Below are 27,862 nucleotides of genomic sequence, written 5' to 3'. Positions count from 1 at the left end.
ATCTGCTCGGAACCCGAGGATTATATACTCCACTTCTCCTCAGCCTGCCCTTCAGTCTGTATTCTCCATCTCTTCGAAATCTGGACCGGACTCTCCACTCTTGACCCTCTTTGGAATACACCCCTGGCAGCCTTTTCCCCGTTAAATGACTAGGGTCGCCAAGTAAGCCCAAGACTATTCACTGGCACTCCGTACCTTTGTCCCTTACTCGTTTGTTTCCCATTCAGTAACATTTCTCCCCTGTGTTTACAGAAGTTCCCGTTAGAAGTCTCCCCGTGCTCTACGCCGGTTTCTCCGCCCACGGATTTCCTTTAGTTTTCTGCGTATGGTTTTTGTTAAACCCAGTTCCGTTCACGTTTTGTTCTTTTCAATAAATTATACACAGTTCTAAGCAAATTGAGTCTGCTCTTGAGTCCACCGCATTCTCGTCCGTGACAGAACGAACTGGCCACTAATGGACTCAGCGGACCCAATTCGCGCCGCCATTAACAAACAGGGCGCGGTGTTAGGACGGCATGAACAGACTTTGACGTCCTTAATGGACCAGTGTAATGCTATCAGTGAAAAACAGGAGGAGTTACTTACCCGGTTGTCAGAAATCAGGGAGCCTAATCCACCCGTTTTTCCTAGTCAGCCGGGACCGTTGCCTGCACCCGCCGTTTCGCGTCCTGAATCGGCTTATCGGGGCATCTCTTCTCCTCCACCGGAGCCTTTTCATGGAGAGCTGGGGCTGTGTGGGGGGTTCCTGTTTCAGTGGTCGTTGTTCGTCAATCGCACGCCGCACGCGTTTCCTAATGAGGCTGCCAAGATTTCCCATTTTGTTGGGTTGCTTAGGGGTAAGGCGCTTGCGTGGGCTGAGGCGTTTTTGTTTTCTCATCCTATTGCCTCGTGTTCCTATGAGGACTTCCTCAAGGAATTCAAGGCTACGTTCGCTCACCCGATCTCTGAGGGTACTGCAGCTAAGAGGCTGTTGGGACTCCGCCAGGGAAAACGCAGCGTTGCGGAATATGCGATCGAGTTCCGCACCGCTGCTGTTGAAGCGGGTTGGCCGGATGCTGTGCTGCGGGGTATTTTCCTAGCGTCCCTTTCCGAACAACTGAAGGATCAGCTGGCTGTGCACGACGAGCCGGCCACGTTTGAAGCGCTTGCCTCTCTTGCTCTCAGGATCGATAGTCGACTGAGGGAGAGAGACGCTGAGAGGCGGTCCAAACCCTCTCCGTCTCTGTTTCGACCCGCAGCCGTTTCGGCGTTACCCCCGTCGCTTCCGGTGACATCATCCGTCCGTTCTCGATCTCCTTCCCCTGAGCCTATGCAGATTGGCCGCGCTCGGCTCACTCCTGAGGAGTGGGAGCGGCGTTTCCGAGCCGGAGAGTGCTTCTACTCCGGGGGAAGCGGCCATCGCATCGCTGTTTACGGGTGGGCAGTGTTTTTAAGAGTGATAAACCCCGTTTTTTGCTTTCGGTTTCGTTGATGTCCGGTACTAAGGCTCATTCTCTCCGTGCTCTCGTTGACTCCGGGTCGGAGCAGAATTTGATAGATGCTGCGGTGGCTAAATCGTTCGATTTGCCCCTCATTCCGCTCGAGCCTCCGATCCCGGCCGCCGCTCTGAATAATGAGGTGTTCGCGATGATCACTCACCGGACTGCGCCTGTCAAGTTAGTCACGTCAGGTAATCATCAGGAAGACATAACTCTCTTTGCCACCTCTTCCCTTGACGTGCCAGTGATCCTTGGTTTTCCGTGGTTGCAGAAGCACAATCCGCACATTGACTGGGCAGGGAAGAAAGTAGCGAGTTGGAGTTTGTTTTGTCTCGCCAACTGTTTAAAGTCAGCTCTGCCCTCGGGGGCTTTTGTTTCTCCTCCAGTGGTTGTCTCCCCCCCTGACCTTTCCTCTGTCCCTCCTGAATATCATGATCTACAAGAAGTGTTCAGTAAAGACAGGGCTCTGTCGCTGCCTCCTCATCGGCCCTATGATTGTGCTATTGATCTCCTCCCCGGTGCCCCTCTGCCCTCCAGCCGTCTCTATAACCTGTCCCGTTCGGAGAGGGGGACTATGGAGACGTACGTCCGGGATTCGCTGGCGGCCGGTCTCATTCGTCCTTCTTCTTCACCGGTGGCCGCTGGTTTCTTTTTTGTTTCTAAAAAGGATGCGTCGCTCCGGCCGTGCATTGATTATAGGGGCCTTAATGCGATCACGATTAGGAACAGGTATCCCCTGCCTTTGATCAGTTCAGCTTTCGAACCCCTCCACGGGGCCACTGTCTTCTCTAAGTTGGACTTGAGGAATGCATACCACCTTGTCCGCATAAGGGAGGGTGATGAGTGGAAGACTGCTTTTAACACTCCTCTGGGGCATTTTGAATACCTGGTGATGCCGTTTGGCCTCACCAATGCCCCTGCAGTCTTCCAGGCACTGGTGAATGACGTGCTCCGGGATTTTTTGAATGTTTTTGTGTTTGTTTATCTGGACGACATTCTGATTTTTTTCTCAGTCCCTTGAGGAACATCGGGTGCATGTCCGGAGTGTGCTGCAGCGACTGTTGGAGAACCGCCTTTATGTGAAGGCCGAGAAGTGTGACTTTCATGTCTCGTCTATCTCGTTTCTGGGCTACTTACTGGCGGAAGGGCAGGTGAAGACGGACCCTGTAAAAGTTAAGGCAGTGGTGGAGTGGCCCGTTCCTGGTTCGCGTAGACAGCTGCAGCAGTTCCTTGGCTTCGCAAATTTCTACAGGCGTTTTGTCAGGGACTACAGTCGGGTGGCTGCGCCTCTCACTCGCCTTACTTCCTCCCGGGTCCCCTTCGTTTGGTCCCCCGAGGCTCACTCGGCCTTTGCCACACTCAAGCGACTTTTCACTTCGGCTCCTGTTTTAGTCCATCCTGACACGAGTAGGCAGTTTGTGGTGGAGGTTGATGCTTCAAGTGTGGGGGTGGGGGCTGTGCTGTCTCAGCGTTCTGGTCCTCGTGGCAAGCTCCAGCCCTGCGCCTATTTTTCTCGACGCCTTTCTCCTGCCGAACAGAACTATGACGTTGGGGATAGGGAGCTCCTGGCCATTAAGTTGGCTTTGGAGGAGTGGCGCCACTGGCTGGAGGGGTCGGAACATCCATTTATCATCTGGACAGATCACAAGAATCTGACTTATCTCAGAACGGCTAAAAGACTGAACTCCCGCCAGGCTCGGTGGTCCCTTTTCTTTGCTCGATTTAACTTTGATATTTCCTATCGCCCTGGTTCCAGGAATCTTAAACCCGATGCTCTGTCTCGCCAGTACTCCTCGGACTCGGACTCCCGGGACCCGGAGCTCATTCTCCCTTCCACCTGCAGGATTGGCTCCCTCACCTGGGATGTGGAGGAGGCTATACGCCAAGGACTACGGGACGACGTTGATCCGGGAACCGGCCCGCCCGGTCGGCGTTTTGTGCCCTCTGCCGCCCGGTCGGCTGTTATCCATTGGATCCATACAGCCCGGTTTACTTGCCATCTGGGAGTGAGTAGGACCACGGCTTTGTTGAAGAGGTATTTCTGGTGGCGTTCTATGGACAAGGATGTGAAGGCTTATGTAGCTGCCTGTTCCGTTTGTGCCCGTAACAAGACCTCTAATCGGCCCCCGTCTGGCTTACTCCGACCGCTGAGTACCCCGCATAGGCCTTGGTCTCATATCGCCTTGGATTTTGTTACCGGCCTCCCAGCCTCTTCGGGGAAGACGGTGGTTCTGTCCATAGTTGATCGGTTTTCCAAGGCGGCTCACTTCGTGGCCCTGGACAAGCTGCCGACGGCTGCAGAGACCACCCAGCTCCTTACAGACCATGTGTTCCGTCTTCATGGCATACCCTCGGAGATTGTGTCTGACAGGGGGCCTCAGTTTGTCTCCCGAGTGTGGAAGGCCTTCTGTACGGCCCTGGGTGCCAAGGTCAACTTGAGTTCTGGTTTCCATCCGCAGACCAATGGCCAGACTGAGCGTTTGAACCAGGAGTTGGAATCCGCTCTTCGCTGCGTCTCGTCACTGAACCCGGCGGCCTGGTCGTCTCAGTTGCCTTGGGTGGAGTATGCCCATAATTCTCTCACGTCTTCGGCGACGGGTTTGTCGCCCTTTGAGGCCTCGCTGGGATATCAGCCACCGTTGTTCCCAGAGGATGGGGCGGATTTGGCTGTTCCTTCGGTCCAGCATCACCTTCAACGCTGCCGGCGGGTGTGGCGGAGGGTCCGGCGGGCTCTTGCAACTGTCGACCGGCAACGGGATTATGCAGATCGTCGCCGCTCTGTCGCTCCGGCGTATCGGCCTGGACAACGGGTGTGGCTTTGTGCTAAGGACATTCCCTTGCGGTCGCTTTCTCGAAAGTTGGCTCCCCGCTATGTTGGCCCCTATGAGATCACTGCTGTCGTCGGCCCCTTGGCGGTCCGTCTCAGGCTCCCGGCTTCCTGGCGTGTCCATCCGACGTTTCACGTCTCTCAGGTCAAGCCGGTCCGTAGCAGTCCTCTGTGTCCACCGCCTGTTCCCCCGCCTCCCGCCCGGCTCGTGGACGGTCATCCGGCCTATTCGGTCCGGCGGATCGTTGACGTGCGCCGCCGTGGTCGTGGTGTCCAGTACCTGGTGGACTGGGAGGGGTATGGGCCTGAGGAGCGTTCTTGGGTTCCCCGGTCGCTCGTTCTGGACCCGTCTCTGATCGCTGCGTTTCGTTCCTCCCCTCGCAGGGCCCGGTCTGGGGGGTCGCCGGGTGGCGGCCCTTGAGGGGGAGGTACTGTCATATGCTGTGGGAGTGTCTGGTTGGGCGTGGTCCAGGTTCCTGTCATTTGTCCCTGGGAGTGGAGTTGGCCAGCTCATCACCTGTTGTCAATCTCCGGGGCTCCACCTAGAGGGTTTTTAAGCCAGCACGGCCTGCCACTCCTCGCCAGTTCGTCCTGCTACCATCTGTGGTAAACTCGGCCTCCTCTGAGCTCTGACTCTGTATATCTGGACCTTGGGTTAATATGTTTTTGTTTCCTGTATTCTTCAGATTCTCCACCCATCGCACTCACCAGTAGTGCTGTTTTTGGTCTCCATCCTGTCCTCCCATCTGCTCGGAACCCGAGGATTATATACTCCACTTCTCCTCAGCCTGCCCTTCAGTCTGTATTCTCCATCTCTTCGAAATCTGGACCGGACTCTCCACTCTTGACCCTCTTTGGAATACACCCCTGGCAGCCTTTTCCCCGTTAAATGACTAGGGTCGCCAAGTAAGCCCAAGACTATTCACTGGCACTCCGTACCTTTGTCCCTTACTCGTTTGTTTCCCATTCAGTAACATTTCTCCCCTGTGTTTACAGAAGTTCCCGTTAGAAGTCTCCCCGTGCTCTACGCCGGTTTCTCCGCCCACGGATTTCCTTTAGTTTTCTGCGTATGTTTTTTGTTAAACCCAGTTCCGTTCACATTTTGTTCTTTTCAATAAATTATACACAGTTCTAAGCAAATTGAGTCTGCTCTTGAGTCCACCGCATTCTCGTCCGTGACACAACAACAATTAAGAATAAGTAATAAATAAATGGCACAGTTAAAACAGTGAACATAACACCTACAGTGCAGGTTATGTAATGTAATGCCAGGGGGAGTTGTAAGGGGAACTATTAAGACGTTTGACTGGATATGGGTAAAAAACTGTTTGCTGTTCTTGCTTTAATGGACCTGAACCTTTTGCGTGATGGCAGCAGTCAGAACAGGTGATGGGCACTGTGAGAAGAGTCAATGAGGATATGCAGTGACCGCTGCAAACAGCAGGAGGTGGAGATGGTTGTAATATCTGGCAGCTCTGTCCCGATGATCTTTCCAGCAGTTTTAACAACCTACTGGATGGCTTCCTCTTCTGCCTTTGTACTACTGAAGAACCACACAGTGTGTCAGCATATAGAAATGGACCAACAGTCTATGTCAGGGGTGGGCAACTCCAGGCCTCGAGGACTGGTCTCCTGCAGGTTTTAGATCTCACCGTGAGTCAACACACCTGAATCACATGATTAGTTCGTTACCAGGCCTCTGGAGAACTTCAGGACATGTTGAGGATGTCATTTAACCATTTGAATGAGCTGTGTTGGATCAGGGACACATCTAAAACCTGCAGGACACCAACCCTCAACGCCTGGAGTTGCCCACCCCTGGTCTATGTAGAAGCATTTCTGTCTTCAGTTTCCTGAAGTAAAAGAGGCATTGTTGGACTTTTCTGATGGCCCAGACTGCGTTGGAATCCTGGGACAGTTGCTCTGTCACCATTAGCCCCAAGAACTTAACACACTCCACTTTACTCACTATGTGTTATTCTCTGGCTCTCTTCAACGGTGCATCTTTTCTCCTGTCTTCATGCCCTCACCAGCTTTGGTGAGGGCATGAAGACAGGAGAAGACGCCTCCCTGAGCATGCTTCTGCCAGAGTTTTTCCTTCCCACTGTTGCCAGGTGCTTGCTCTCGAGGGTTGTCTGATTGTTGGGGTTTTCTCTATATTGGTGTATGGTGTTTACCTTACAATATAAAGCACCTAGAGGCCCTATACCAAATTGAACTGAACTGAATTTGGATAGACGGTACAGTTTTCAGATTAACACGGTCACCAGCAGCAATGTAGGCACTGTCTGAGTGTATGGTGAATAATTTAAGTAGCAGGGTGGTGTTGGAGTAGTTTTCCGAAAAAAATTGATAATCAGAGCTATCAACAATAATATAATTCCACAATATCACCACATCTATCCCTTAAAGCTTGTACATTCACTTCAGGCCCATTTTGCAGTCAGCCAACATCGACCATGAGAGGAATGTCAGAGATTACAAGTAGGTACTGAATAATCTAGGCTATTACTATACACTTTGTGCAGGGCTCGTAGTTCTATTAATCTTCAATTACAATGCTGAGAGGATGAGAGCAGGAAACCGAAGGGAACATGCTGTGCAGCTACCGGATAAGAGACACAGCTGGGGAAATCACCTGGGAACATCAACATGATACTGCCTTCTGATTTTTCTTTTTTTCTTTTTTTGCAACGTCGCACTCCAGATTCAAAGGTTATGTGATCTGCTCTGTAATCGCAGCACTGAGATCAGAAAGGAGCCCCAACCTAAATCACATCTATTTATTCATATTTCATACATACTCGCCTATAGATTTCCAAAGTGTAATTTGCCACTGCTGAGCCTTTAAAATCAACAGATTAGATTATTAAATAAGATTATTAACACCAGTGTTCACAAATCTGTATTCATCAAATGAAGAAAAACACACTCACTGCTCACACACAGCAATGGTTTCTCTTCACTGACTTCAGACTATTCCCATTTGGTACGACTTTGAAAAAACATACAGGAACAAGGAATATTTTATCCTCAGTGCTACTTACCTTTGAACTGAAAATCGCAAATTTGAAGTGCTTGATTTAAGACATATTTTGAACATTGGATTCATTTGTATACTGGTTCTACTTGGATCCACAGGATGCTCTGTATCAGGTTTCCCTCTTTGTTGATGTTGCTATTGCCATTAAGGTTGAGTATTTTTCTTTGAAATTATCCTAAAGGTTACAGTAAACACTTCAAGTTGTTTGAAATGGGATACTCTGACATGAGTCAAGATGTCTTTCTATTTATAAGTATAATCTCAGATTAAGAGACCCCATATTAACGATGTGTTGCTTGCCTGTGTGAAGGCGCTGAATAAAAGAATACTTGGTCATAATTGAGGAGGAAGAGGTCAGGGTCTGAGAATAAATGAGAGAAGGCGACACATTGTTTCAAAAACATATCAACCAATCACAAATCAACCACAACCAAAACATAAGATCTCATAAAAAGGAGAGAAGTGAAGCATCAATTAAAGTCAGTTAAATATGTATGTAATTGCATACAGAAAGTGGTGAAATATTTTCACCTAGATGAAATCACAATGCAAATTCTTTTCAGCAAACACAACCAGTGGCTCAACTTCTTGCTGTTGCCCCTCCCATTTGCTTTAGTTTTCAGCATGCAAAGTATTTTGACCGCAGCTCAATCTTCACACCTCTCCGACTGGCTCTCATTGATTTCCACGGTGTTAGATGGAGTGGCAGGGCCTGCGTAGGCCAATGAAAAGAAGGAGCACACTGAGAAGAGGACTTGTCATGGCAAAGATTATCTCCTTGTGGCATTTACACACACACACGCATGCACACAAAGAGGCCATCCAACCCAGCTGGAGGCAAGCTTTAACTATAATGGCATCTGAATCTATAAGTGAATAAACATGCATTACAACAAATGTACACCTGTGTCTTTTTCTGTAATAGCTTGAGTTCTTACACACACACACAGACACACAAACAGAAATGCAATCAAAGAAATGCAACTCTGATTGTGCAAAAGCTAACAGCTATAGGCAGGTGCGCAAATACCATCATAAACTTGACACACACACACACACTCAGAGTGAACGCACACACCCAGATACTCAACTAACAGGTTATAGCTTGCCCCGTGCATTTCAGTAAGTGTGCTATTTTATCGCCTCTTTTCATCCTCTCTTCTCCCATTCTGCTCAGTGACTGGGGGGTGGGTGGGTGGGGGGCTATGTGCACCCTACTTTGTTGCCATGGATACCACAAACACCCCACATAGAAAATTCTACACAGAATAATAAGTGGCCAATTGCGTCTGTTTGCTCTCCAACAAACCTCAGGATTAGAGGCATTTTCTTGTCAGAGGCATAAACTATTTTTATGTTTGCAGGGACAGAGAAGGAGGGGGAGGGAATAGAGAAAGGGGTGTGGGGTGCAGATATGAAAAGAGCATACTAATGCTGTGTGGTGACAGGTTTCTCCCCGTTTCCTTCCTATAAGATGAGAAGAGAAGGGAAGGGGGGGAAAAGGAGGGGAAAAAGAGATGCTCTTAAAAAGAAACTCAGGCACCCTTAACTAATGAAGGAGAACATGATAGAGAGAGGCAGAGAAAGACAGAGGCAGATCATTTCTAGTCCAGTTAACTGGGAGCGCTGACATTTGTAGCAGCAGGCCAGGCGAGGTGAAATATCCGGGTGGCGCTTAGTTGGGCGAGCTGAAGTGAAATGTTTTGGAAAGCTCTCTGGGTTTTTCGGTTTTTTGTGTCTCTTTTAGATTAATCGACAAACACTCATCTCCTAATTTCTTCCTCCTGCTCTGAGCCGTGGAGAACATAACCCTAGTGTGCAATGATGTCATTATGATACCATCTGTTTGTTGCACAGGCAGACGCAACACACACACACACACACACACACACACACACACACACACACACACACAGACATTCATTCACACACATGCACAAGATAGCAATGGATCAGATAACACACAGAGTGAGAGAACCTACGACATGCAGACCGTGCCCTGCGTATCAGCCACACGTCACGTTCGTGCTGCATGTTTAATGCTGCCTTATTGTGAAGAGTAAAAAAGGTGATTGTTGGCACGCTACAGGAAGCTTTGTATCTGTGATTCAAATACAGACTCCTGCTGTCACCAGAGGACAGCGCAGCTTTCTTTGCTGTCCACAGACTACATGCTAGAGCTACCAGGCTATCGCCATGTCTATCAACTCATGGACTGAACATACACACACCCACAATGGACAACTGTAGCCTCAAACACAATAATAACATGGACTGAACCACCACTCACAATCACTAGCACTTTATATAGCCTCTGTAGAAACTATCTACACCCTCACTTATCTTAACTGCACTACTGTATAGCTCTGTGTAAATAATCATTCTGTACATTCGATAATTTTTAATCCTACAACTGTTTACAACTTGCATAGTTCCCATTTCTGTATAGCTGTATATCTCAGATTTCTGTAAAGTTATTTATTTCATATTCTGTATAGTTTTTCATATTTATATCCTGTTCATATCCTGTACATAGCTTGTACTCACTACAGCCTGTACATACTTATAGTTATAGAATATTCACAACATACTTCATACCGTGTACATTATAACATACCATAATAGACCCATTTCTGTAATATACTCACATATCTATATTATTGCTAATATATATTGTAATATATCTATATCACTAAAGCACTTCTGGATGGATGCAAACTGCATTTCGTTGCCCTGTACCTGTGCATGTGCAATGACAATAAAGTTGAATTCTATTCTATTCTATTCTATCAAGGTCATGAGGGAAGATCCTTGATGTGGATATGTGTCAGTTCCATCTTCCATCAAGAGAAGGACACCCCACCCCACCCCCAACCTACAATTTTTTGCCTTAATCATTGACTGATGTGGCCAACTTGGGCCAGATCCAATATATGACAGAGGAAGGGGAGTCAGTCAGCTGACATTTGTTGACACAACCTGAGGTAAGACTACAGTACAGCTTTGATTTAAATTTGGACATGGACTATTTTCTTTGTTTAGTCTTCATTTGTGTGACGATGCACAAGCTGTCTTTGACAGTCACAAAACAACAGTGTAACTCAATACTTAATACCAAAGTACGTGCACAAATAAATGGACTTTGGTAAAAAAAAAAATAAAAAAATTCTACATCAACATCAAAATGAACTTAAATAGTAAAGCTACTGTGTATGAGTGAATGCTGTCCCTAGTTGCATTAATCTGGATTTAAATGGATGGTGCTGCATCCATGTAGCAGCTGTCATGACTTGCAACTTTTGTAGCCTGAACCAATGACTGTCTAACAGGTTCAAATGTCAAAAATCCAATCCAATAAATTCCCATTCAACTACACGTAGAGACAAGCCCGTAGCAGAAGTTACTGCAGAGTAAAAAAAAAAAAGGGAAAAAATGTGAAATAATACAATTTCAAATAGCAGTGCATTCTGTTTTGAGCTATTTTAGTAATACTTCCATGAATATACTGCTAGTACCTGGTAAAAATGGAAAGAATAGCCATGTTTTCATTAAAATAGCTTAAACAGTTACTGGGAAGCTCTGCATTAACACAGTTCACAATGTGCTTAATATTAGTGTAGCCCTAAAGTTAACACCTATGTTTTAACAAAACTACAAAAGAAAAATCCATTTAAGGAATATAAACGACATCATAAAAGATCATATCTCTGATCTGAAGATTATCCAGGTGGGATTTAACATGTGTACTTGTATGCATGCCTGTGTCAGACTAACCACTTTGGCTTATGCATCAGATGTAGACTAACGGCAGGTACAAACAAAGCCACATGGGTAGAGAGGCGTGTGGCGCATCCTTGAGCAGGCAGAACCGACGTGGCAAATGAATTTGGAGGGGCGTAATAAGGGATGGCGCTGGGCTCCGGCCTGATTTCACAGCCACATCGTTAGGGTGAAGCAGCCCCAACCCCTGAATGAACACATGGCCACCGGCACGTACGCACACACACACGCTTACACGCCGCTCAGCGCAACGGCCCTCGGAAAGACGATCAAGGTCAGTCGTCACGGCTCAGTCTAACGAGAGGTGACAGGTAAGAAAAGACACTCCAGACTTTACCCATTAAACTTACATTTTTAGTTAGTGTTTGTGTGTTTCATTGTGTGCGTGCATGTGTTTTTGAATCACAATCCAATCAGTGCGGGGCAGATACTGTATGCACGCACATACACACAATACCCTCACTGTGACCTTCATGTACTTCCTGGCAGGCAGGTGTTAAGGCTGTAGGGGCTGAGTTGAGTGGCCAACAGGAGATGGTACTACGTTATTTATCAGCATATTCAGGCATCACAAATGACTCTGATCGCTGCAGGTAACTGAACACACACACACACACACACACAGAAACACAGAGGCTTTAGCTGTGTTTCCATGTGCCATGTGATTTGTTCAATAATTCAGTAAAATTACATGTATTCATCTCTTTCTGAGGCCACAAAGTATGTCAGAGTGATCTTGACATTTATTAATAGTGTGTTATTATTAAATGGAAGGAACAATGGGCTTTGGGGAAATTTTCATTCTTCCTTTCCAACAGGCTTGCTCCCAGCAGGAGAAAAGAGAGGCAAAGTAAGGCTACCCTGCAAGATATCAAGCCTGCAAACCGACACTAGTGGTGTGCTTTTACCTGCTAAATGTTTTCCTGGTGCTTGTTCATATTAGATTAAACTTTAGGAAAGCTTATGTGGTTGCTGTTTAGGGCTTGTAGTTTTGGTTTGTGTGGGCAGGATTTTTATCAAAGGACAGCAGTCATCTCATTTCAGCTGGACTTTAAACGCTTTAGCTGATTTTGTGGACATATGTAAAGCTGTGCCTCGGCAGACACGTTTTGCAGCTTTCTGTCTCACAAATAAGACAGATACACTCCGGTTATGATCAATCCAGGCTTCATCTTGGAAGATCGCATTCATAGATGGCACTTTGTTCTCTAGTTCATCTGATTTTAATTTATTAATTGTTTGAAAGAACAAACCACACTCTCTTACAAAAGATATTTTCCTCTGATGATGGCTGCCATTAAAAAACATTTTGACAAATTCAATAGGGATGAATAAAATGAATCATGGTGTATTTTCAGTGGGTTAGCATTAAGTGTAAAACTCCAGTTCTGAAGCAAAGGCAGGAGTGCAGTTTCTTTTACGGCTTACAAAAGTAAGTCAGTCCCATGGTTCCTGTGATAAAAACGTAAACCAGGGGCGATTCTAGGATCAGAGCTTTGGGGGTGCTGAGCACCCAGAGAGCTGCCCAGCCAGGCAAGATAAACTTTACACGTCACGATGAGACGTCTTCCCCGTCTCTGTCAGTCCCTGCATTCTTAAATGTCTCCAGTCGTCCCGAGTTGTCTCTGAATGTCTCCTTGGTGCATTTAAACCCCTGTTCCTCCCTGTCCTCGTCGTCTGTTATCTTCGTCTCCGCTATCGGTCATCATAATTTTACCATCTCTGTGCAAGTCTGCAAATTTCTTTATTAAATCATAAGATTCTTAAATTCATCACGTCTCTCTGTACCTGGGTCCTCGTCACAAAACATGACATCACTGTTTTGTACATTTAAACACAATTTAATCCCCACATTTGTGAAAGACATGCAAAACACTTTTTTGAAAAGTCTGCAACAAAACCATCAAATCTGATAAAGGTTATTTAAATGCTGCAAAAGAAGAATGTGTTGGAATTAAAAAAAAATACATATTCTAACCTTAATTACTGGGGGAGAATAATGAATGATGCTCATAGTGAGTAAAAAGTAAACTGACTGCATTTTTTGGATACATACAAAAACACTCCCAAAACAGCATCAATTATTACAAATAAATGACGGGGCTGTGGCTCCCCACACCCTCTAACAGGTCATTACATGTAGGAACCTTTTAAAAACAAGCGCGTTCATGCTCACAGGTGTACACACAGGTGCTCACACACACAAACTACACCCTTTTTGGCTCCTACCTTAAAGCACACTGTGCTGATTTATGAGTTTCATGCTTTCATAGTGGTACTTGGGAGAGCTTGACATTTTATCAGGTGGTACACACTGTAAAAAGTTTGAGAAGCACTGATAAGTGTATGTGTGCTTTTGGAAAACATTTAAAGTTGCAGTACAGAATCTTTGAAACAAGCTAGCTTAAAACATTTTTAGAATATAAACAGAGCACTCTGCTTCTCTTTACAGCTCCTCACTCCACCAGGGCACCGTTTGGCACTTTCTGATAGGGTGCAAATGTGATGTATGTACTGCGGCAGTCATACAGACAACTGGACGGTCCAAAAGTTGGCCTACCTATTACTGGCTGAGATTTTAGTAGAGTTCTGGCTGAACCACATAAAAATATATCATTAATTTTAATCTCCCCAATCAATTATAATGTTATGTTGGAATGTTGTTAAAGAGGGTCAAAAATGTTTCAACCCAGTTTGTTTTGCAGATTCTGTATAGCAGCTTTAATATAGGGAGAACACAACTTCCAGATTGTGTGAGTAAAATCAGGTTTGTTCTCTTTGTCAGTTTAACAGTTTCTGTTGTGCCTGTCACTATTCCCTGCCTGTTTTCTTACCTGGTTCTTCCTGACCTTGTACTTTCTCCTCACGTTCCCCTCTTTCCTCTCTCCTTCTTTGGACTGACAATCATACACAAATAGATTGTATTCAATTAGATGAAAAATTAAATTAATATGAAAAAATACTATTAAGATCACTAACAAAAAGTCCTCTCTCAGTGTACTTTCAACCAAAAGGCAAATAACCAAACCACATGAACATCTAATAAAATATCTAAATATTGAAACACTGATCCAATATTATTCCTGATTCACAGGTCATTTGATTTTACACTTTTACCTGAATGTGGCTCCTTTTTTTGAAAAAAACTTTCTTATATCCATTATGAACCTGGCTGTCTCTCTGTACACACACACACACACACAACAGGTGTTCTAAGGTTAGCACCCCCCAAAATGGGCTAAAATCGCCCCTGACGTAAACCCAACATAGCAGCATTAAAAGCTACGTTTATAACCAGGCACAGTGAAAAGGGTTGTGGAATGCAGTCTGCTAACCAAGCTGGATAGCATTAACCCTCCACATTCAGATATGGCCATTTCCGGCTCCAAAAGAAGTTGAAAACCACTAGGTGATGTCATGTTGTATATGATCATCTTTTATATACAGTATATGTTCCGGAGAAGGAAATAATGCTCAGCTTCATACAAGCCATGTTATGTGATTTCTGAGCTGAAGGGATAAATGAAGAGGACAGAGTTGAACTACATTTTCTGGTGAAACACAACATCAGCAGGAGGTATTGATGAGGTGAATTATATTTTTCTTAAGCCAATGGGGTAAAAAACTGAAAAACAAAAATATTTTTTCACAGGTTTCTTTTTGTGAACTTTAGATGTACAAGGGTCAGAAGAAGGCAGACAGCACATGGAAAGGTGGACGGTTGTGAATGATACAAAATCAAACTCAACCTGCTCTGTCTCATGCAGGCAGCTCATTTAATCTTTCATGTTTTTATTATTGACCATACATTTACATGAAGTTTGCCATTTTTACTGGTAAGACTTTTCGTAATGCTTTCTCTCTTAGCACTCACATGTTTTAAAGTAATTTATTCTCGTGTTAAGTGAGAGAACTGTGAGCAGAGATCATTACTAATGTGTTTTTTGTTTTGTTTTTTGACTTCATGGACAAAAACAGGTATTACGTCCTCTGAATCTGCTGGATATTTTCTTCTCGGTGCACAACTATGGGTCTTTGTATTAACTGTACCCATGCCCCTCGTAAATGTGCTTTAAGGTATTGTGATATATTTGTGTGTACCTTAATGACAGGACTGCATGCAATCAAAATACCTATATTTTGATTGCATGAAATACCTTTATAAGAGAAAAGATGCCTTCTACCAGATTTAACTACAGGGAGTGCAGAATTATTAGGCAAGTTGTATTTTTGAGGAATAATTTTATTATTGAACAACAACCATGTTTTCAATGAACCCAAAAAACTCATTAATATCAAAGCTGAATGTTTTTGGAAGTAGTTTTTAGTTTGTTTTTAGTTTTAGCTATTTTAGGGGGATATCTGTGTGTGCAAGTGACTATTACTGTGCATAATTATTAGGCAACTTAACAAAAAACAAATATATACCCATTTCAATTATTTATTTTTACCAGTGAAACCAATATAACATCTCCACATTGACAAATATACATTTCTGACATTCAAAAAGCAAAACAAAAGCAAATCAGCGACCAATATAGCCACCTTTCTTTGCAAGGACACTCAAAAGCCTGCCATCCATGGATTCTGTCAGTGTTTTGATCTGTTCACCATCAACATTGCATGCAGCAGTAACCACAGCCTCCCAAACACTGTTCAGAGAGGTGTACTGTTTTCCCTCCTTGTAAATCTCACATGTCATTAGTTTTTCTTCTTTTATACCCTTTCTTGCCAGCCACGCTGTGGAGTACTTGGACGCGTGTGATGGAGCATTGTCCTGCATGAAAATCATGTTTTTCTTGAAGGATGCAGACTTCTTCCTGTACCACTGCTTGAAGAAGGTGTCTTCCAGAAACTGGCAGTAGGACTGGGAGTTGAGCTTGACTCCATCCTCAACCCGAAAAGGCCCCACAAGCTCATCTTTGATGATACCAGCCCAAACCAGTACTCCACCTCCACCTTGCTGGCGTCTGAGTCGGACTGGAGCTCTCTGCCCTTTACCAATCCAGCCACGGGCCCATCCATCTGGCCCATCAAGACTCACTCTCATTTCATCAGTCCATAAAACCTTAGAAAAACCAGTCTTGAGATATTTCTTGGCCCAGTCTTGACGTTTCAACTTGTATGTCTTGTTCAGTGGTGGTCGTCTTTCAGCCTTTCTTACCTTGGCCATGTCTCTGAGTATTGCACACCTTGTGCTTTTGGGCACTCCAGTGATGTTGCAGCTCTGAAATATGGCCAAACTGGTGGCAAGTGGCATCTTGGCAGCTGCATGCTTGACTTTTCTCAGTTCATGGGCAGTTATTTGGCGCCTTGGTTTTTCCACACGCTTCTTGCGACCCTGTTGACTATTTTGAATGAAACGCTTGATTGTTCGATGATCACGCTTCAGAAGCTTTGCAATTTTGAGACTGCTGCATCCCTCTGCAAGATATCTCACTATTTTTGACTTTTCTGAGCCTGTCAAGTCCTTCTTTTGACCCATTTTGCCAAAGGAAAGGACGTTGCCTAATAATTATGCACACCTGATATAGGGTGTTGAGGTCATTAGACCACACCCCTTCTCATTACAGTGTGGCACATCACCTAATATGCTTAATTGGTAGTAGGCTTTCGAGCCTATACAGCTTGGAGTGAGACAACATGCATGAAGAGGATGATGTGGACAAAATACTCATTTGCCTAATAATTCTGCACTCCCTGTATATGTTGTTATCCATATGTATGAGCTATGAAAAATAACATAAGCTATTAAATATAAAGTACATCTATAGATACTTAATAAGAACAATATCATCGAATACACCAATACTTAGCTTAAAACCCCTCTGACCTCACTCCCACCCTGTAAAACTATACATACACACACCCCATTTAATAACCAAACTACCGCATGAACACAATATAAAGATAAAGGTAAAATTGCTGCCGGTGATTCATATTGACCAGACTGATTTCTATTGCGATGTGAGAGGTTGGTTAATGGCTTAATGTTCTTAAATGAAAAGGAGAGTTGCTTGGATCTTTAAAAGGTGGCGGTACAGTACTGTGAAGGACTTTAAAGACAAGAAGTGTGTTGTGATTATCAGTCTGCATCCCTGCATCCTTTTTTTAGAGTTTAGAGATCTTAATGGGGTGGTAGTTCGATCCCTGGACTGAATGCCAAGTGAAAATGGAGTGTAAATGTGTGTAAATGTTAGTTAGATAGCACTGCTCGCATGGGTGTGAATGGGTGACTGAGGCATATAAAGCATGTTGAGCGTTCAAGTATAAAAGCAAGTCCATTTAAAATGTGCCAATGCTAGCATGCTGACTAATATTTCTTTTGTTAGACGTATTTAAGCAATGCACATTTAAGCAGATTATACTTTCCCAAGTAAAAGGCAACGAAAAGAGTACCAAGGAGTAACTCGTGCCTCAGAAAAGTTGCAAAAAATTAATGAGAGCATAATGCAGAGAAGCTCACTGTATTTTATTACACTAAACACTAAATTTATTTTTGTTTTGCTTTACATAAATTAAGATGTTTCTATAATAAAATGATGTAGAAAACACTACAAATTTGCTGTATAAAAATTCAGCAGTTTTCTAGATGAGTACCGTAACCCTGTTCATGTATAACCCCCAATGGTCCAAGCCTACACTCATGCATGTCAAGGAGTTGATATTATTGTAGTTTCATATTTTAATTTAACTTTGAAGCTTTAAACTTTAAGCTATAAAGTGATTTGATTGTTTGGTTCAGACCCAGAGAGGTACAATAAATGATACGACAAAGTATCACTGCAGTCGGATACCCTCCTGACCCCTTCATCAGTGAGTGAATTTCTAATATAGTAAAGTAAGCTTGGGTTATCTAGAGCTTGTTTATTTTTTGAGTCAGTCGGTCTCATCTGGTTATGATGGCAAGTTGTTCCTTACAGATTCATGAAAAGGCAGGCACAAAGACTTGGTCTGCATCCAGATGGCTAACCTTAAAGACAGCACACAGCAGCTGTCCTCTCTACCATAACTCTCGTGACGACTAGTAATACAGGACGCATCTGACATTTCTGGTGACAGCCTCGAGCTCAACGAAGAAGCAGGGGACGCTTGATAATCGCCACTGTGACACCATTAAGGCGACATTTAGAGACCTCCCTTAGACAGTTATCACAAGATAAAAGATCGTTTTATCTCAGAAGCTAACTCACACTGTAAAGCTGCCTCCGTTGTGGTCACTGGCTGTTTGCGGGCATCGCCAGCTTCCCAATCAAGACATTGGCTTACACTTGCTATTTGTCTTTGTGAGCAATGCTTTCTCAGCAGAGCATTCCTGAGTGACTTCATCTATTCCTTTTACTCATACCTTACTCACATAGCATGCATCATCCTAGAATATGCTTGGTGTGCATGTTTGCATTGTGAGTCTACTGAGAGCGTTTGTTATGCGACTTTTTCACTTTAAAAACTGGAAAAATTCAACCAAGAATGATGACACAATATGCGGCGTCCTTGAGGCTCAGTGCACTATGCAAGCTGAAATCCAGTACAAAATCATCCCGTCTTTCTTCCTTCTTTTTTATAGACAGTCTAGTAAAGCAGGGATGCTATAAAAATAATATTAGAAAAATAATGAGAAGTGGTATGGAGGTTTTGAATGAGGCAATAATATAACTGGGGGTTTTTTTGTTTTCTTTTTTTTTTAACTAGAAGCAGCCCGAATGACTTTCTTGTCCTGTTAGTCTCTGTTGTAACATCATGTTCCCTGACTAAATTAAATTAAATCAATCACAACATGATCATCAGTTGGCTTAGTGTTTTCAGCTATCCACTTTTCAATTTCAAACTGAGCCTCAAACTGTATTAATAACTTATTAAGTTGGATAATTACATTACGGGCCATGCGTGCGTTTATATATGTGAGCACATCATCTTCTCTCCGATGGATTTGCCTGGCAAATCAAGTTAATCACAGCATTGAAAGCAATAATGAGTGTGGCATGCTACTCAACAAACTAACAAACCCATTAGGTAGTCTGCCTGTCTCTAAGTTGAAAACCTTATATTCATTAGACAGTAATTCAGAGCAGAAAATGAGATTGAGATCCTTGATGCAACAGAAAAACACATCCCCACCCCGAAGAGAAAAGGAAAACAAAACCAAAATGGCAGAGAGGAGATCGAAAAACAAATTTCTAATTTTGTCCATGAAGTGAAATAGGAGTTGATAATTAGTCTGGGGTAAGAGGAAGACGTTACAGACACAGCAGAATCAGTTTTCAATCCATTCCTCTAGCTGTCCAATTTAACACAGCTGCTGGAGCCTATAGTGCCCAGCAGTACTGTATGAGTTTATGTAACTCCAGGAAGCATGGGTGTGAAAAATGGTGTCGTGAATCCATTTTGCAGGTTTCTACACTTTGCTTTGGGGATTTAGCGCACTCCTCCAGCGTAATACATCACAATGATCAGCTTCATGCTGGTTCTTTCAGGTACGTGTGACAAAGGAGGCCATGTTAAAGTCACAATGGTGTTAAGCATCTCTATAAGTCTTTTTGAAAATGTTGTGTGCGTTTGGATAGCTCAGTCTTGGGGCACTCCATGAAATATGGGACAAATGTGATCACTTTGCTTGTGCGTGTGCATAAAATGTCATTTTTAAAAAAATGTCGGCATACTTTTTAAAAAGAAACAAAAGTTTCACACATGCACTGCACTTAGTACCCTAAGCTGTTCTACGAATTAGCCAGCAGATGTCCATGTGAGGATGCAAATATCACATGCCAGAGGACTCGATATTAACCGGTCTTTAACCTGTCAGCTGCATGAAGGTCCCGTGAATTAATGGACATATTGGTTTGTAAGTCCTCTCTGGAAGCCTCAACCTGGGCATTTTGCCCCTTGGCATGTTGCTCTTCAAACCTAGACACAACAAGCATGGGGTTGATTGAGGAGCCGGGGATACTGCATGATTATATGCTACCAACTGGTCAACTACAAAGCAGACAAAAGATGCCTCACTTTTCTGTGTATCATTCTCTAAATAGTCCCAAACTTTACAAACTGAACATCATGCTGTCTTAAATCCACAACCTTATCAACAGAGCTCAGGAAAATAATTACAGAGGGCAATTAACTAGTGGAATCCCTCCCTTAGATGGAATGTATATTCAAAAAGTATGCCCATCCTTTATATCGAGTACTCAAAAATGAACATATAAATATGTAAGTCAGTGTCAATGACATGGAAAGTTACCTGTATTTACAAACCTTTACATCAGATGTTGGAAATCAACAGCTGTCATCTCACCTCTCCACTCCATCACTTGCTCCACAGCACACAGCCCCCACCACCTCCCACATCTCCTCCATTTCCCACTCTGTCTTTTTAACTGTCAGTCCTTCTCTCCATCAGCCCACCTCCCCACTAGTAAACCTGCCAAGCCCTCTTGTCATCTGATTGTTCACCTACTGCATTTCTACGTCTTTGGGCTCTATATCGCAACTCTGCTTTACAGGCCAGCCGATAACGCACGCTGGAGAAGGTGAGATGCAGAGTTTGAGAAGAGAGTATTTTGCAGCAAAAGAGGAGTGTGGTGTGATGGTGGATTAAGAAGGAGACAGTAATGGCTGTAGGCTATGGTCACTTTTCAATTAATCCAAATGAAATGCAGTTAATTTTACAGGAGCTGTGAAGATTTGTACGGCAGTAAGATAACTGGACTTAAGGGAACTGAAACAAAGAAATAAATTACAACAACGGCAATAACCATCAGTGTTAATGTCAACGTAATGAGCACGATCCACATCACCATCAAATTACCTTGAAACGTATTCTGATGGAAAGATGGAAAGCAGTTTAAACATATTTAACCACTTCTCCAACACTGAATGGCTCAAATCTCCCTGTCTCTCTGAATTAACAGAGCAGCAGCAGCAACTTCAGTTTTCAATTCAATTTCAATGTATTATCTATTAATAATTTTATCACTTACATCTGATATTAAAATGATTCCTCATGGCCACAATCTGACCTGATGACAGTAACCTCAATATTTAGCTTAATAACTTCCATATTCCAGGTGCCGAGAAGACATGCTTTTGTTGACTGGGGCCTAATATTTTTTTTCCAATGATAAGCAAACATAGTTGCTGCTACTTTTTACATGGCTCGCTGAAGTTAGCTGGAAGAGGCAAATATTGGTGACCTGTGGTCACGCCGTGCTGATTCCATTCACAACTGAAGTGTTCTGGCTAAAATGATTGTAGTGAATAAGTGTGAATGAGTTCAAGAGGTCAGCTGGGTGAATGGTTCTTCTCAGACACCACAGATTTTGGGAACTTTTGGAATGTATTTGTATAATATATGTATCTTTAAATTCTGTGTTTTATTTTTGATGTTTGAGATAATTACATTTCACAAACAGCTATACAGATACTTTTGTTTATTTTGAATGTTACTATACTTTTTGCCTTCTCCAGTCAGAAGAAGCTTCATCTTTATTGTGCATCCATGCTCTGCCATCACTCTGACATTCTGCTTGACATTCAGGTAGCATAGCAACATGACAACATGCCCCTACAGCCTGGTGTGAGAATATAGATGCTTTTTGAAAAGGTTGACAAGAGAGAGAGTAAGTGAGAGAGGGGAGAGAAGAGATGAAGAAGAGAGGAAAGGAGGAGGAGCAGGAGGAAGAGGAGGGATGGAGTGTGTAAAGCCCTCCATAGATTTTCTTCTTCTCCTTTTCAACTAACCTCCAGAATCCCATTTGAAATTTAAAGCTCCTCTTTTTGTGTCTGAAAATACCTTTACACACACTTCCATAAATACTGCCCAAAGGGAGAAGACTTCAGTTCCCCCCTGCTGACTTGCATGGTTCAACAGGGATGAGCAATTATAATGGAACTCACATGTGTATATCAAACATAAATTATACGGCAAATATTTCATTCACTGTGCACACAAGCTATACTCTACTGTATATATGAATGCAGTAGAAAGCATAAATAAAACCTAAATTCCACACTTCATATTGATTTAATGTGGACAAGCAGGAAAATATAAATGAATGATTTCTATTGTAAATTGTGGTGAAGAAACAGAGCACACATAAAACATGAAGCACTGGTCAGGGGGTTATGTAAATGCAGTTTTTCTTCTCAAGCACAGAATTTCAATTCATAATTCATAAAGATTAAAGCCAAATTTCAAATGAGGCAGTGCCCCCTTCGATTGGTAGAAATACAATAGCCCAAAGAGCTTCTCATTTCTCCATGATTAGACAGAGACCAGATCCTGTCCCTGGTGACCAAATCAATACATCTCCTGATTTCATCCTGCCCGTTAGCCTCCAGTAGCTTGAAGGAAAATAAGATCAGGTATGGAATATCAAGGTCTCCAACCACAGGCACAAGCCCTATCTTCTCCTCATCACAACTACTGTTACATTACTATTCTATTATTCCGATTATGTTTTCACATACTTTAATGGATTTATTTTCTCCTTTAAAGCAATATACAGTTTTGTATATTCAGACTATGCAATTAAAGAAGTAATCATGCGGCCTAAATGAAAGATCATTAGCAACATATATCTGCATCCTGGCCAATGGATCATATCAGATAACAGTTGACGATGGATTATGGGGGGGACACCACAGATACACACACACACACAAATTGGCCCCGCCACGTCGATTTCTTGGAGCCAGAGAAGACCGTCAACAGGGTGGATTACTAAGATATCGGGCTTGATGAGCCAGAGACACAGAAACCTGCTCATTAGCGATAGGTTTAAAACAATTTCAGTTTAATTTGAGTCACAAAAACTGAAGAAAAACCCTTGAGATGAGCAGCTCTGTCATTGCCATCTTGGCTTTTTGAAGCTGGATGTGAAAAGCAAGGGGTTCTAAATTTGGAACTGTACGCTAATTGGCTGATGACTTATCATGATCATCATAATGATTATATGCTGGATAATCCTCATTGGCAAGATTTGCAACATGATATGACCCAAAATGAGTGACTGAGCCCCTCAGCATGTATGTAAAGTGTTTACAGAGTTCAGGGCCAAGGGTTGTCTTCCCTTCTAGACTTCTAGAATTGGAAATCTTTTGTCTGAAGGCATGTTTAAGGCATCCTATGGGCTTTTCAGACCCACAGGTTGCATCTGTCTTTTATATTGTTATATGTTCTGAACCAGCCTCAAAGTGACCATTCCAACAACAGTAGTTTTGGGCACTGCAAACTGGACTAAACCCCAATAGAATAGAATAAATAAAAAGCAGAAAAATGCTCAGAAGGAATATTATGCAAACTGTTACTGCAACACAGTTATCTAACAGCAATTTCCAACCAAAGATGCTGCCTTAAACTAATCTAAATTTTAACATCAGCCTTGTCATAGATCATAGACCCTGATTACAATCTACACTCCAAAGATACAGTACACTTTTCACTTTAAAACTGACTCAGGCCTGTACTGACTGTAAACCCATTAATGGCTTTCCGGCCAAACTTTAAGATTAAAAAAAATTTCAAAGGCCACAAAAAGTGTCTCATCTTCCCAGAAAGGAACAGCAGGCCACTCCAGACTTTATCACTGACTCCATGATGCAATTAGCCATCATGGTGGTGCAGCTGTGGTTCTGCTGATTGTATTAGAGAATCAGTGATGTCTTTCTGGACAAAACCCCAGAGATTCAGAGAGGGACGCTCACACAGCACTAAAACACAATAAAGAAGAGTGGCAAAGCCCACAGCTCTCTGTGGGTCTGCTCTTGTTTGGACTAACCCTGAAAAATGAGAAGGGTTTTTTTTGTTGTTGTTGTTCTGCTGGGTTTTTGTGTGTGGGCACGTGGTTTTGTTTTTTTTTCTTCTTTTTGGGGGGGGGGACACAGGGAGAAACCGATAGTTAGCTCCAAACAATACACATACTCACGCACCACTGCACACGCAAAACTTCCAGAAGGATGCAGGCAACTGCTGGAAGGAAGGCCCCGGGGTGACGTGACTTTTGACATGAACAGCAACATATCATACCCCCAAACAGACACACACAGATCAAGCGTCACCATCACCATCCTCACCCACCCCTGGGGGACAGTGAAACAGGCAGGCAAGGGAGATAAGACATCCTTGCCTTTACCCCACCACCTTTCAGTTTCACCCCTCCAATGTCCCTTTTCCCTGAATGCCTGCCCCAAGTAGACAGCCAGTGTGTGTGCACACACACATGCTATCTGATCAATCTGTGGCAGTGACACACACAGAGGTAAAACCCATTAAGGGCCCTGAAAGCCACTCGATCTAGGGACAGCAGACCTCCCTCAGAGAGGCAACAGCTAAGTTTTTACAACAATGGGGTTAGAGTAATTAGAATGGCATTTTCCTTCTGGAGGAAATGCAGGGGGGGAGGGGGGAGTAAAGAACAGAGAGGCGGGAGGAAGATGTAGAGTGACAAAGAGAGTGGCAGCAGAGTTGCACTGTAAGATAGTTGGAGAGGAAGACAGAGAAAGAAAAGGTTCCCCCAGAGTCCAGCTATAACCCAGTCTATTCACTGCAGAGGTTGTAAAGATGGAGGAACAATCAAGGTGGAGATAAAATGAAAAGATGGCTGGAGGGAAGGGAAAGATCACTCTGCGGTCATGACATGTGAGAGGGAAGGTTTACTGCTGCAGAGCAGTTAGGCATTAGAATATTAGATCAGAGTGAGAGCTCTTGAGGTTCAACAAAGGGTCTCATCCATCAATATCCCCCTTAAAGTGAAGCCTTTAAAGATGCTGCTGAAACAAAGAACTAGCTAATTTGGCAACATCTTCAAATTTCACTTATAATTACACAGGGTAAATTGTAAATGTATTCTTATACACCCTGGATTTTGCTGTGCTTAAAATCCCCCTCTGTCCCTATTTGTTCCCACTCAATGTGACCAGGAGCCTAAGATCAGATCTAATTACAGAAGTCAATCTCTGTGTTGTCAGCAGGATGAGGCTCAGATTAGGACTGGACCATATGGCTTCTTGGGGCAACTGAAGCTTCCATGTAACACTGTGTGGTGACGTTAAATACACACACACATACTTACACATACTTGCAGGAACTTTGGCTTACTCATACCACATGAAGAGAAGTGAGTTAACCCTGCTGTCAGACCAATATGTCCAAGAGATGATGCCATTAGAAGGGATTTTAAATTGACATACTTTTTTATTTGAGTTTATTACGAGTTCATATATGATCTAATGTAATGGGATAAATATGAATATGAAATATAGATTTCGTATGCCACTTTTAAGTTAAAAGACAGGGAATCAATCTTGCCAGTGTGTAATCTAGTTTACCTTATTAAAGCTGCACTAAGTCACATTTTTATGGATACTGTGAACACCATCACTTGCAGTGGAAAAAAGCTTTTTAGCATCCTGGTTTTTAAGAGTTTCTTGCCCAGCTTTGCTGTTTTGGTTCACTGTCACTGTCATGGTCCGTGGTCCTGTGTCTGTGGAATGCGTGATGCTCGGGTAGCCACACCCCCGGGCTGGGCCATCACCAGCACACCTGCTCTCCATCCCGGTGATTACACGGAGATCCACTTAATCCGGCGCTGACGGATGCTCCACGCCAGTCCGTAGTCATCCCCACAGTGGTAACCAGACTTCCACGAAAAGTGTGCATTCTCTTCTGCTTGGAACTTTGTTTAACCTGCCTACTTCTGTCCAGGTTTCTACTCGGCGTCTGCTACCTGCCTGTCCTCCGGCTCAACTGGATCTCGCGGTGCTCACCTGGCCCACTCGCCATTCCACGGACTTCCTGCCCCCACGGACTGCCACACTTCCCTCCCGAGCTCCCACGGTTCCGTTCTATCGTAAGCCCCTACTCTAACTCAGTCCTGATATGTTCTCCCCGCTTCCTGGCTCCCTAGTAATCATCTCCCCTTTCTATTGCAGCCCCCCGCCGTCCCGATCCCGGCTTCCTCGTGTCATTGTTTCCCCGGATTTTTAGTTTCTGTTTTGCTCTCTACTTTCCCCGGGTCGCCTTTCGTTGTTTTAATAAAGTGTCTTTTTTGTTAGCTCGGAGTCTGCGCCTGGATCCTTTCGTGCCCGCGCACCACGGCGCATGACAGTCACCAGTCTTATCATCATCCTTTTGGACAGCAAAAATGTTTGCATGGACAGTATGAAAACACATGCAGGGCCTTAAACCTACATTCTTCTAATGGCCAGCAGAGGGAGACTCTTTTGGTTTCAGAAAAAGTCCCAAGTTAGAAATCTATGGTAAAATGACTCTAAGACTTTACTAAACACTTTCCTGAATAAATCAATACAACACAGGGGTTTGTATTGTTAGTCTCACCACTTTTTTTTTTTTTTAAACACTCTGCATTTACATTGTTACTTTTTACCTGGTGTCATGAAAGCATAGTTTCTACTTTCAAAGACTGTTGAAATAGAAAAACTATCTTTGATATGATGGCAAAAAGCTGCTTCCACGTGCAATTGTGGTTCAGTTAGATTGACTTGTAAATTAAGAAACAGTTTTCATGTTATTCTCAAAAAAATAAAACAAATAAATACTTGTTAGCGTAGATCACCCCGTGCGTGGGGCTGGACGGCGCTAGCGCGTTAACGAGCTAACCGTGCTAACACATTGACGCCGTGCAGCCCCACGCACGGGGCGATCTGTACTAACTTGCTAATGGAGATTTGCCACGTTAATGCGGTTATGTCGTTAACGTCATTTTGACGAGATTAACGCTGACAGCACTAGTTTATATGCATAAATTATGTCTTGTTTGAATTTATGTGTCATGGTGCAAGAGGTCAACAGTTTGAGTCTCTCTCACTGGGGTGACTTTCTTTTCTCTCCATCATTAAAGTTTTTGTTTTTTTTTCATTTTGTTTCAATCAATAAAAGAATTAAAGGAAACAAACACCTCTCGCTAAAAAATCCCCCCAAAATACATTGAGGCAAAGCTCTAGAGGAACATCCAACAGAGACTTAGGCTGTGTCTGGAATGTCTGCCCAACTTTCATTTTAGAACTGTTTTTCAACCAAGACTCGGGATCAAGAAAACACGGCCAGTCAACCCACAAAATTGTTTTATTTTTGACAAAGTTCCCACTGGTCCCCCTGTGCCGTTCTGATTTTAAAAGTCCTTGAATTGTCCCTTTCATATTCTCAGCCTAAAGACACAGAGAACCTAGTCAGATGTATTTGTTAGTAAAGTCAATCTGTGATTATATCAAAATATATGTCCACAAGTCACTAACCTTTCAATAAGTCTGCTAAGTCTAGACAGCCTTGAAAGTGCCCGGGCAGATCTTTTTTTCCCTGCAGGTTCAACTTGTTGTTGATTGTGTTTACACCTGGCTACGCACAGAACAACAGTTTGCTTGTTTAAAACTGCAGTCCAACTGATAAATCATCTCCTTTGGCAAAAAGATACAGCAAGCCAGAAACATTGTTTTGCAGGAAAACTTAGTGGCATAAATAATGAGTAAACCCTGGCTACGCCTGTTTGGCCCTGCAGTTGCAGCAAGGCTAATTAGTCCTTAAGGGAGAAAAACACATTTTGAGAAGAAAATGAATGATCCTGAACTAATAAAATGCAGTGATAACAGAATGGGAAAAACCTAGAGTGAAATGATCAAAACAACAAAAGACTGATGCAACAGTGGTTAATGCACTTCACAGAGTGCGCGTGAGAGAGAGAGGGCTAGAGAGAGAAAACAAAAGAAAGGCAAAGTCTTCTT

General features: G+C 43.5%; 1 protein-coding gene and 2 long non-coding RNA genes across 10 annotated transcripts in view; 2 read left to right on the top strand and 1 right to left on the bottom strand.

Moving 5' to 3' along the window:
- myt1b (myelin transcription factor 1b) overlaps nt 1-27,862 on the bottom strand; it is a 146,545-nt gene that overhangs the window by 94,902 nt on the left and 23,781 nt on the right. The window lies entirely within an intron of this gene.
- Nucleotides 21-396, top strand: LOC145422781 (uncharacterized). The gene is made up of 2 exons (XR_013904042.1): nt 21-162; nt 253-396. It is a non-coding gene; the product is annotated as an uncharacterized LOC145422781 (long non-coding RNA).
- LOC113012971 (uncharacterized) lies at nt 25,569-26,178 on the top strand. Its single transcript, XR_003270781.2, has 3 exons — nt 25,569-25,755; nt 25,830-25,974; nt 26,057-26,178. It is a non-coding gene; the product is annotated as an uncharacterized LOC113012971 (long non-coding RNA).

The sequence above is a fragment of the Astatotilapia calliptera genome, chromosome 20, assembly GCF_964374335.1.
Source record: "Astatotilapia calliptera chromosome 20, fAstCal68.1, whole genome shotgun sequence".
Taxonomy (NCBI): domain Eukaryota; kingdom Metazoa; phylum Chordata; class Actinopteri; order Cichliformes; family Cichlidae; genus Astatotilapia; species Astatotilapia calliptera.
This window is presented reverse-complemented; position numbering and strand designations above follow the sequence as displayed.